This window comes from Papaver somniferum, chromosome 3 (genome assembly GCF_003573695.1).
Source record: "Papaver somniferum cultivar HN1 chromosome 3, ASM357369v1, whole genome shotgun sequence".
NCBI lineage: Eukaryota > Viridiplantae > Streptophyta > Magnoliopsida > Ranunculales > Papaveraceae > Papaver > Papaver somniferum.
Genome location: NC_039360.1, coordinates 218979062 through 218989477, shown reverse-complemented (window position 1 = coordinate 218989477; position 10416 = coordinate 218979062). Strand labels below are relative to the sequence as shown.

The following is a 10416-nucleotide window of genomic DNA, read 5'->3' as shown; positions in this document are numbered from 1 at the left end:
CACTTAAAAATTAAAAGAAAATATTCGTTTAAACCACAATTCCAAAGGTTTTTCCCTTCTTTTACTTTGCTTTGCTTTGACTTGTAATCAAAATGTTGGATGCTTAATCCTTCAATTTGGAAGGGACGAAAGCTGTTGGTAGTGGAGGAGGAGGAGAGAGTTGGGGGAAGACGACGGAGGAGATGAAATCAAGTTGAAGTACCGAGCTGTCGGCACAGATTTGTTTCACCACTTACCAAAAGTACCCCTGGAATCTTAGACGCGTGTATAGATGGATCATGGTGATAGTCATGGCCATGGGTGTAAGCCTGTAAGGTGTTCACATATGGAATGTGCTAATCCTTATTTATTCTATACAGTCTTAATTAGGTTTCGAATAAATGACATAACAATCGAAATTTTCAGTGTATGTACAAAATAATTATATCATAGTCATCGAACATATATATACGTGTTTATGTCCTAAATTCTTGAAAATGTGCCGCGTTCTAAGCGTGTGACGTGTTTATTGGCTTTGATCTACCGGTACCAATTTTTTACACCCCGCCACCACCAGCTGGAGCATCCTCCGCTATCACAAATCCACTACAGCTTTTTTTTTAAACAAAGCAAACTTTACTACGTAGAAACTGATCTTACATCATGATCCAGGTGAGAAATTAACAAGTCCGGTGGATCATTCCACCATTCCTCACAAAGATTATGTTTTCTAGCAGCCTTAGCTAAGGCATCAGATGGTTTATTACAATCTCTATAAACAAAAATACACTGCCACACTACATTAAGATTATAGATTTTTATACATTTCCTAAGCAGAGGAACACTCTGTCAGGGAGGGAGAGTAGAGTGATTCTTCATATTGTCGGGAAACCGAGGTTACGTTCATCTCGAACCGGCATATTTTCGTAAAAGTCAATTCCATGAAACATCCTACTTTAGATAAGCATGATCGAATAATACTAGCACGAATATATAATCAACACGATAATAGACAAACACACGACATAAATATTACGGGGTTCACCTTTGTAGGCTACATCCATGGCCAAAACCACCCCGAATCTTCATTGTCATAAAAAGTTATTACATCGACACACTTCATATAATCAACTAGTTGTGTAACCTACTAGCGCTAAACGTTAGAAACAACAAGACATATTACGAAGAGTTTACCTCTTCCTTTGTTCTTCTTCTTCCATAAACCTCTACCGCCATGGTTGCTTCGACTTTAGACAAGAACACGAAGAACATCACGAATTCTAGTTTCTCCCATATGAACCCTAGAAACCCTAGATTTCTCCCATACCCGTTCTCACTACAAGTCTCTCTTCTCACATGGATTTCCCCCCATCACCAATCATTATAGGACACAATGGTTGTGACCCAAACACTCTCATAAAGAGAGAGGATTCTACAAGAGAATAGATTTCTACTCACAATATAAGCCCTCTTATATAGTAGACAAATCCTTGCTCCCCAAGTCTTAGAACTCCTAAAAATAGACTCAGACATTAATTAGAAAACCCCTAAACTTGGAAAACACTCCTCCAAACCGTCATACAAGTTTCCTAATCCAAACAAACCTCGTAGACACTTTAATCCCGAAATAGGCCTTTAGCCACGGTTTTGATAGCATTAGATCACTGTTTTCTGCTCCAAAAACTGCTACCTAAAGTCCAATTTCATCCATGTAGTTTTGTATACGGAACAAATCCCAACACATATAAGAACTAATATTAACATTGTCAGTCTCAAAGATAACCTCATACCAGCTATTAATCTTTTCTAACTCCATTGCTTCTAAAAGTTCCCAAGTCTCTGCCTGATGAACATTGGATGCTCTTTTTATTGATCCCTTTCCCATGACATATCTCCCTGCATGATTTCTAACTATTATACCAATATACCAGCTAGCAAATCTTTAGAGTTGAAAGAAGCATCAATATTAATTTTCAACACATTCAAAGAAGGAGGATGCCAAACATGATGCTCTGAAGACCTAACTCTAATAGCATGATTAACATTGTCAGAAGCAGTATCTAAATGATGATAATTCATATAAAAATTAACCTGACAGCTGACAGAGTATGGTTAGGGGTGATGTTCTCAAATATGACTTTGCATCTACGTTTTCAAATGAAATGCATAATGCAAACTATAATGTGAATAATCGTGGCATTAGTGAGAATCTGAATAGTAGAAGCTTGATTCTGCCAATTCTGTATCCAAGAAAAAACAGTAGTACGCTGCATTATGGAAGAAAAATGTTGAGGAAGAAACTTTCTCCAGATAGCTTGAGAAAAAAAACAGTGAAGGAATAAATGATCTACATCCTCAGGTTGATTAGAATGACATAAAACACAAGTCTTATGAAAACCATCCATATTTCGAAATAGATTTGCCTTTATAGGGAAAGCATCATGAACAAAGCTAGAACCTTAATTTCATTTATGTTTCTGTATTTGGAGAATCCTTCTCATTATTTTGTAGAGGCAAATAAAGAAAAGCAAAATAAAGTGGCCTCAAAAAAAGAATATAGTAAATATATATCGGTTCGTGCCCAATATCCCATAATGCTAAAGATTATCCGAATATGAGACTCATGTACAATCAACATTGTTAAAATAACATGGAATGGCCCGAAAGCCACAATAATTTCCTCAAATAAATGTTTTTTTTTTTGAATCTTTAACGGAATGAGACAGGTTTTCTATAGTTTCAATTGCCTTGCAGATTTTAAAACCACAATTTCATTTTCAGACGCTCTTCAATTTTGGCAACTAACTCACTTCCCGATACTTCCAAAATCTTATTGATGTTATTAATCCAATATCATTAGCTTGAAAGATTAGTGTTAATTAAAAACTTTGTTTAAGATTTTATTAGATGCGTATGCATGACTATTTATTTCCTGTGGACGAGGAGTCTGAAGCTTGCTATTTGCTAACGAGTACTGATGTGATATTGAAACGAGCTCGCACTTGTTCTATAAATGTTGGAGATTCCAGAGAATATGAGATTACTTTGTTGGAGGGTGTCACTTTCGTTGCACGTGGGACCCTAGTGTCACTACATCTATAAAGGCTTGGAAGTTTAACTGGGGAGATGAGAGACTTAGTCGAATATGGAACAACATCCGGTTGCTATATATGGTGGTACATATGGTAAGAACGAAATGTAAGAATCTTCGATAACAAAAAGAAAATCTTGGTGAGTCTCATTAGAGATATCAAATTACAAGCGTTCTTTTTGGCGGAATCGAATACAAAGATGTTAAGGCAGACGATAAATATGGTGATTTCTTTATGAGATTCCCTACACCGGTTTCCGTAAATTTTTTGCTTATTTTCTTGAGCAGTGGAATCTCTTTTGACTCCCTTCTTTCCTTTCGTTATAATTGTTGGGTTGAGATACCCCTCTTAAGTACCTCTTTTTTAATAAATTTTCTAATTTGATCAGACCAAAAAGATAAAAAATTATCATGCAATATTTAATTTGTTATCTTTCGATTTAATTTTAGTAGTTATACATGTAACGAGAGTGAAATTCTTAATATACGTGACAGTGAGACCAATTGCTAGCCATCTAACCAATCAAATGAAAATTATAGACTAATCCTCTTTGAATGAATGTGTACACAACTTAAATTCACCATTCATCAATGAGAATGGTTATCTTTTCGTTTAAGTTTCATGAAGCTAGCATGGAAAAGTGATGTTTATTAGTTACTTTCTATATTATCATGCATATATATAAGTCTCAAAGATGGAATACAAACTATTAGTAATATTTTTTGAGTTTTACGGACCAACTTTTTCAATTTGAAATCCTATTCTATATTTGTTTTCTTGGACCAATTAGACAAATCACATGATATATGTGAGGAAACCAAAGTTGAAGACATTAACTGTTGGTTCTTTTTCTGTAGCATACCATTTGCAGGTGTAACAAGAAGAACAAAAAATATTAGCCCCATCAAATTAGCATATAGTTATCGTTGGCTATTCAGTAAAGTATAATGAGGAAATCTATCAGAACAAAATCTATTTGTAATAATCATGACAAATTTCGGTATAGTACAATAATTGTAGTATTAGAAGGTTCTTTGTACTATTTGCTAAAAATGTAAGTATGTAACCGAGAGAACCCGGAAGAGTTGACGGAAGAGATGTTTTGCACATTATCATCGATATTAATTGTCCATTTAAAAATAAAAAATACTCGTTAGTTTAATCGATATTAATTGGCTATTTTAATCGGATAGGAACCACAAAATCGCTCTTTTTCTCAGGGATTAGAGCAACTGCAGTGGTGCGAGTATAACCAAAGACCAAAGAGGGAAAAAAAGATCAAATTTTGGGTTTAGTATGGTGTGTGACGCTACGGTGGAAAGACTAAATTTGGTCAGACGTACATTATACGTTCGCCTGGTGTGGGGCGTAGACTATACCAACGTCTGATTGGGACGTGCACTTAAAAAAAAAAAAAAATGAAAGAAGTGGGGCGGAGGTATAAAGCCCGCCCCACTAAATTAATTTTCAAAACAAAGAATGGGGCGGGGGTATAATGCCCGCCCCACTAAATTGATTTTCAAAACAAAGAATGGGGCGGGGGTATAATGCCCGCCCCATACAAAATAATTAAAAAAAAAAAAATGGGGCGTAGATTTTACGTACGCCCCATGTGGAGCGTAAACTATACCAACGCCTGGTGTGGGGCGTAGACTATACCAACGCCTGATTGAGACGTGCACTATATGTCCGCCTGGTGGTGGGGCGTGAAGTATATCAAAGCTCGACTATATCTGGGTTTAGTCTTGGTCCAAGACCAAATATACTCTGGGTTTTAGTCGTTGATCAAAATTTGATCGATAGTACGTTCCACTACGTCTGTTCAAAAGACCAAATATTTGGGTTTACTCTCCCACTGTGGACGCTCTTAGAAGACTTATTTTCTCATTACAAAACCCATAGTGCGCTGTGGCACGTATAGAAATCTTTTAAGTGTTACGCTTGACTTCCCACTAAGATACGACTCCACTTTCCTGGAAGTAGCCAATTCTTCTTCAATTTCTTTTCTTTTTCTCTACTGAATTTCTTCACGCGCCCCGAATTTTTAATTTCAGTTTCTACAATCTAAAACTACAGATCTGAAATCAGATCGAGAAACTATTGATGTGATTGAGAAGATAACTGTGGCTGGTGTAATCGAATCTGAGAAGGATTTAGGTTGTATGGTGTTCGTTCGTTGTGTTCTTACTGTTTCAAATCACACAACCTGGTTAGTTTCTTCAACAATTTTCGTCGAAGATGTTGTCTGTGATTGCTTTGTGCTGCCATAAAGAGATTTGAAGTCAAGAAGAAAGAAGTGAGGAGTTTATAAAGAAAATGAATGATGGGTTACGAGTGAATGTAAAATTGCAGGTTAAAGAGAACTCATCCAACGACAAAATTGTTGTCTCTGAATTACCAACAAGATGCGCAAAGGGTGTTTGTAAAAATGCCTGAAAACGGTTGCGTAACCTGTTATGCATCTACAAAAGTTTTTGCATAACTTGTTATGCAGTCCAGAAAGCAGTTGCATAATACATCATGCAACAACTTTTTTGTCACTATTAAAATCAACAAAAACAAAGACAGCGTAACATGTCATGCAGTCGCGAGAATAGAGGCATAACCTGTTATGCATCCGAAAATACGGCTGCATAATGTATTATGCATCGAGAAAATTGTTGCATAATCTTTTATGCATCGAGAAAATAAATGCACAATGCATCTATTTTTTTTATGTATGCACTAAAGCAATGGTTACATAACTTGTTATACAGTGGAGAAAATGTCGCATAATTCGTTATACGTCTGCATAATGCGTTATGCATCCTTTTTGGTGGCTACATAATGGTTATGTATCAAGTTTTCGAAAATTTTGCCTAAAATGATGATCATTTCCGATTTTTTTCGTGAAAAACAAAAACTTGATATTGTTGTTTGTACTCGTTGTGTAGCTCTCTTAAAATGATTTCCAACGACATAAAATTTGTAAAATTCCAAGGCACGGATTTTTAGATATGTTATATCCAAGTTGCGTTGGCAATTATACCCCTGAAAATTTAGGATGCATAACGAGTTATCCCTGAAAAAATAGTATCCATAACCCATCATGCGGATGCATAAACCGTCATGTAGATATTTTTAATAATTTCGGATAATTATAGGTGTCACGAAAATAATTATGGGTGTCACGGTACCCAAAATTAATTGTGGGCCTGACAATGAAAATATTATTTATTTTGGGTCTCCCCCTAATTTCCCCGAAAATAACAAGTGAAAATCCAGTGGATTTCCAAATTGAATGGTTCTGGACATACCGCCGCACCAGACCACACCAAAGCCGAGTTCAACTTTTTTCTCTCACAGATTTTTGGATATGGTTCCGGTAGGGCCCGTAGAGGATAACAGGGGATCCCATTTTATGGAAGTTGTCGTGTCTTGGTAGTTTTCGTGTGGTTCAAACACACGGTTAGTCAAGAGTCTTTGTTCCAAATTATAGAAGAAAGTAGGTAACCGAATAAAAAATTCAGTGGTTCTAAACAGACTGTGTGGGTAAAACCATCCAAAAACCGAACGTCGGATAAGCACTCATAGATCATTTTTAATGGATCCCAGTGAACCCCACGGAGGACAGCTGGGGGTGGGTTTAGTGGGACCAGCGAATTAGGGAATGATAGTGGCGGTTTTCGCGGTTCACCATTCTTCTTCCTAGCCAATGATTCGTGCTCAAGAAAACGCAATTTGGTAGACTAATAACTCCAAAAACATCTGCAGGAAACTTCCCTGTTTTTGCATACATAATATTGGCTTTCTCCAGTTTACTTCTTTGCTTCCATCACTTTCACAAGAGACTTTCCATGCATCACCAGGACCGCTCTTTCCTTTGAAATTCCATATTTAGATTTTTCCATAATTAGGTTTTTATCACCTAATGCTCAATCGAGCACTATTTCAATAAATGATGAAACCAACATTTAATCGTCATTCCTTCACTAACCGGTCAACTGAGGACCCTGGTGTACGCTCACTCGAGCAAGTGGGCATCACATGGACGTCATTAGTTCCATATGGTTTCGAACGATCGAAGTTTAGGGTTTCGAACGAACACTCAACAAATTATCATTCTGAGCATGTTCGAGCAACAACCAAACACCACCTCCTCTTCATACTCATTTTCTCTACCGTCTGCAAAAACCATCACTTCACCTGCACCTCTTAGTTCGCCTTCCCCCATCAATCAACTTTTTAACCGACCATTTTTTTATCTCAGCAACCTTCCTAGCCACTATCAATCAATATCCTAGCCTCTATCTATCTCCATCATAGTTTCTTCTCCAAACAGTAACCTTAGAATCTAGGATTGAGAGAGATGAAGCTAGGGTTATCTTCAAAATCAAACATCAAATCAAAGAGCTGGAAAGTCGAATTGCAGAAGGGGTTTGTCGGGAAAACGCGTTTTGAGTGAGTGGTTATCTTCTAATTGTAAAATTCTAGTGTTCGAGAAGAGAATTGGGTATAAATAGGGTTCTCCGTGAATTATGTAAGAATCCAATTTCAGTTGGACCAATTAGTTATCTAAATTCAATTGCGTTTTAGTCATCTTAATCATGTTCTAAATTACTTTGCTAGGGTTTAGATGAAACCCTAGCTTGTCTCTGTGTTTTTCATACTTCTTGTGCTGTTCTTGAATGCTTAAAATGTTCTAGGATAGATTCAATCTTAGTGCTTCAATACTTTTCTCTCACAGTGTATGTCAGGCATCCATTGTAGTTAGGATAACCCTGTGTTGATAGTGCTGCAGCTCATGCCTTAGAGACTGTTATGAATCCCTTGACTAGTTGTGCTTAATTAGAAAGTTAGTGCTCCAGATTGATACTTTAGTTGCGATTGATATATCCATTGGTGAAACACCTTAGGTAAGTGGTAGATTTGACACATCTCCCTTATCTGTTACAAGGACAAGAATGGTATGATTATTTGAATAACATAGTGTGAATTAGTGGTGGATTCGATAATCCTAGTGCCTCCATTCTTTGTGTTAACATCTTTATTGTTGCATTTTTAGTTTACTGTTGTAATCTCCATTATCATCTTCTCGTATCGACACAACAAAACAACTCTTGTGCACTTTATATTTGAATCAGTATTGTGAAACTTCGAAATCGACTCTACACCCACCTTGTCTTCGTGGGATCGACCTGTATTTTCCCTGTCTACCATAGACGCCGTGCACTTGCAGTTTGACATAGTCGTAGGTATCTTTACAATCCTACCAAGTTTTTGGCGTCGCTGCCGGGGACTCGGTAGCGGTGTAGCTGAAGTTTCCATCTTTTCTTTACTGATTTTTAGCTTACTCTTGTATATAAGTATCTGGAGTTTCTGTTTCTCTGCCATTGCTAGTGTAACTTAGTTGTTTATATTCCATCTCAGTAGTGTAACCCATTTGTTTATATGATCTGCATCTAGTTAGTTGTAGTTAGCTTCAATCACTCTGTTCACTTGCATCCCTGTTTGTCCTGCATCTTATTTCAATTAGGATTAGTAGCTTCTACACCATTTATAATCTGTAGATTGGTAGTTAGTTTGCATCTCATATTATTCCCTCCATCTGTCACTTCTAAATTTTTGTAATTCTGTAATCTGCATTGTCACTCTTCATTAAGATTGTTTGCATGCATTTAGTATAACTTAGTCATTGTCAGTAGCCATCTCTTTACCTTAAGTGCATTGTGTAATCTAGATAGTGACTGTTAAATTTCCATTTTATTCTTAATTTTAGCCCTATAAATATTAGTTTTATCTGCATATTTTCATCTTTTTAGTTAAGTTACCAGCATCGTAGTCTTGTAAAATAACTTAGTCCTGTAATTTGTTTTTAGCCTCTGCTGTTTTGTAGTTCTTATTCACTTTCAGAGCATCTGTAGTGTAAGCATTCTAGTATAAGTTAGGTTTCTACAGTTCTGATTTCATTCATCCTGCATCCGTAACTTTGCTGTTGTGTTGTAGTTTAAGTTAAACCATTTGTTTATATATCCTGTTGTTGTAGTTTCTAAATTTCTTAGTAGCTAATCAGTCTGCTGTAATTTTCAGTCTCTTGCATCATCATCATACATCTTGCATAACCAAAACGTTCTGTCGTTATATGCTGTAGCTTGCCAGTTTTTGTATAAACCGTTATCCCTGTGAACTGTGTCGATTAATTCATGAGTCTGAAACTGTAGCTTAACCTTGTAAAAACTCAGCTGTGGTAGTGGCAGATTTTGGTGCTGAAAGTTAACCTCTTGGTTGAACGTCTCACATCCCTGTATAATATCCATCAAGCATCCCTGCATTTTGAACTTTCTCTTTTTCCCGTTCTCTTTCGATCTCTGTACAAAGCTGCATGTTCTATCTACATCAGTGCAGTTCACATCCTTTGTTCTGCAATTCTAGACGTTAACTATCAGCTCTGAAAATCTTTGCACTACCTGTGAAATTCTGAGTACTGAAAGTTTCTTGTTGAGCCAGCAGGTGCCTGCGAATACTATCTCTGCGAAACAAGGAAAGGAAGAAAACGGAGCAGGACAATTTGTGGATTTGTCTAAACCCGGTGTTGCGCCGGCGGTCTGTTCTTCAACTCCTTTCCACTCTAATTGTTTATGTGATTGACGTACCATCTTGTTGCTGAGCTAGTTAACGCTTCACCATCATAAAACCTCTTTAACTGTTGGTATTGTTGTGCATATTCCTGTGACAACTGAGTGATGTAATGACCTGCTAAATTTGTTATTCCACTGTTGATTTCTCAACCACAACAGAACCTGTGCATGGTTTCATCCCTGAAACTGATTGAATCTGTGTGCTATTCTGTGCTCTGTGCATTACTACTTGTCTAGGCAGTATAACTATTTGAATCTGTGTACAAAGGCATGATCCTGTGATTTTTGAGCTATACGCTGGTTAGCTTAAATTGTTGTTAGCTGTGCTAAACTCTTATGATTATGAATCTCTGAATCTGTCTTCCTACTTATCATTATCTGTGGCCTGGTTCTGGCACCTACTGTTAATTCTTGTCTCTGGAACGTAACTAGTATGTATGCTAGGCTATGATCGTGTCCTTTAGAGACCAAACAAATAGACTTGTTAGAATTATCCAAGAGGAAATTGTTGACATACCTAGTTCTGAAGTAGATAGTCCTGACCAATCCGACATAATGGGTGACGAAGTAAACCAGGACCGTAGTATGAAGGAATACATGTACCCAACTATGGCAAGCCAGCCCTCTTGCATAATTCTACCAGCTGATGCTGGCCAGTTTGACCTGAAATCAAGCACAATTCACATGTTGCCTGTATTTAGAGGGGTTGATGCTGAAAACCCCTACCA

At 37.0% G+C, this 10416-nt stretch overlaps 1 long non-coding RNA gene across 2 annotated transcripts; it reads left to right on the top strand.

The window, feature by feature from the left end:
- The first annotated feature begins 6782 nt into the window (after positions 1 to 6782).
- LOC113358700 lies at positions 6783 to 10057 on the top strand. 2 transcript variants are annotated; one of them, XR_003364711.1, is made up of 2 exons: positions 6783 to 7590; positions 9561 to 10057. It is a non-coding gene; the product is annotated as an uncharacterized LOC113358700 (long non-coding RNA). The 2 variants fall into 2 exon arrangements; XR_003364710.1 differs by having other exon boundaries at positions 6784 to 7511.
- The last annotated feature ends 359 nt before the right edge of the window (positions 10058 to 10416 follow it).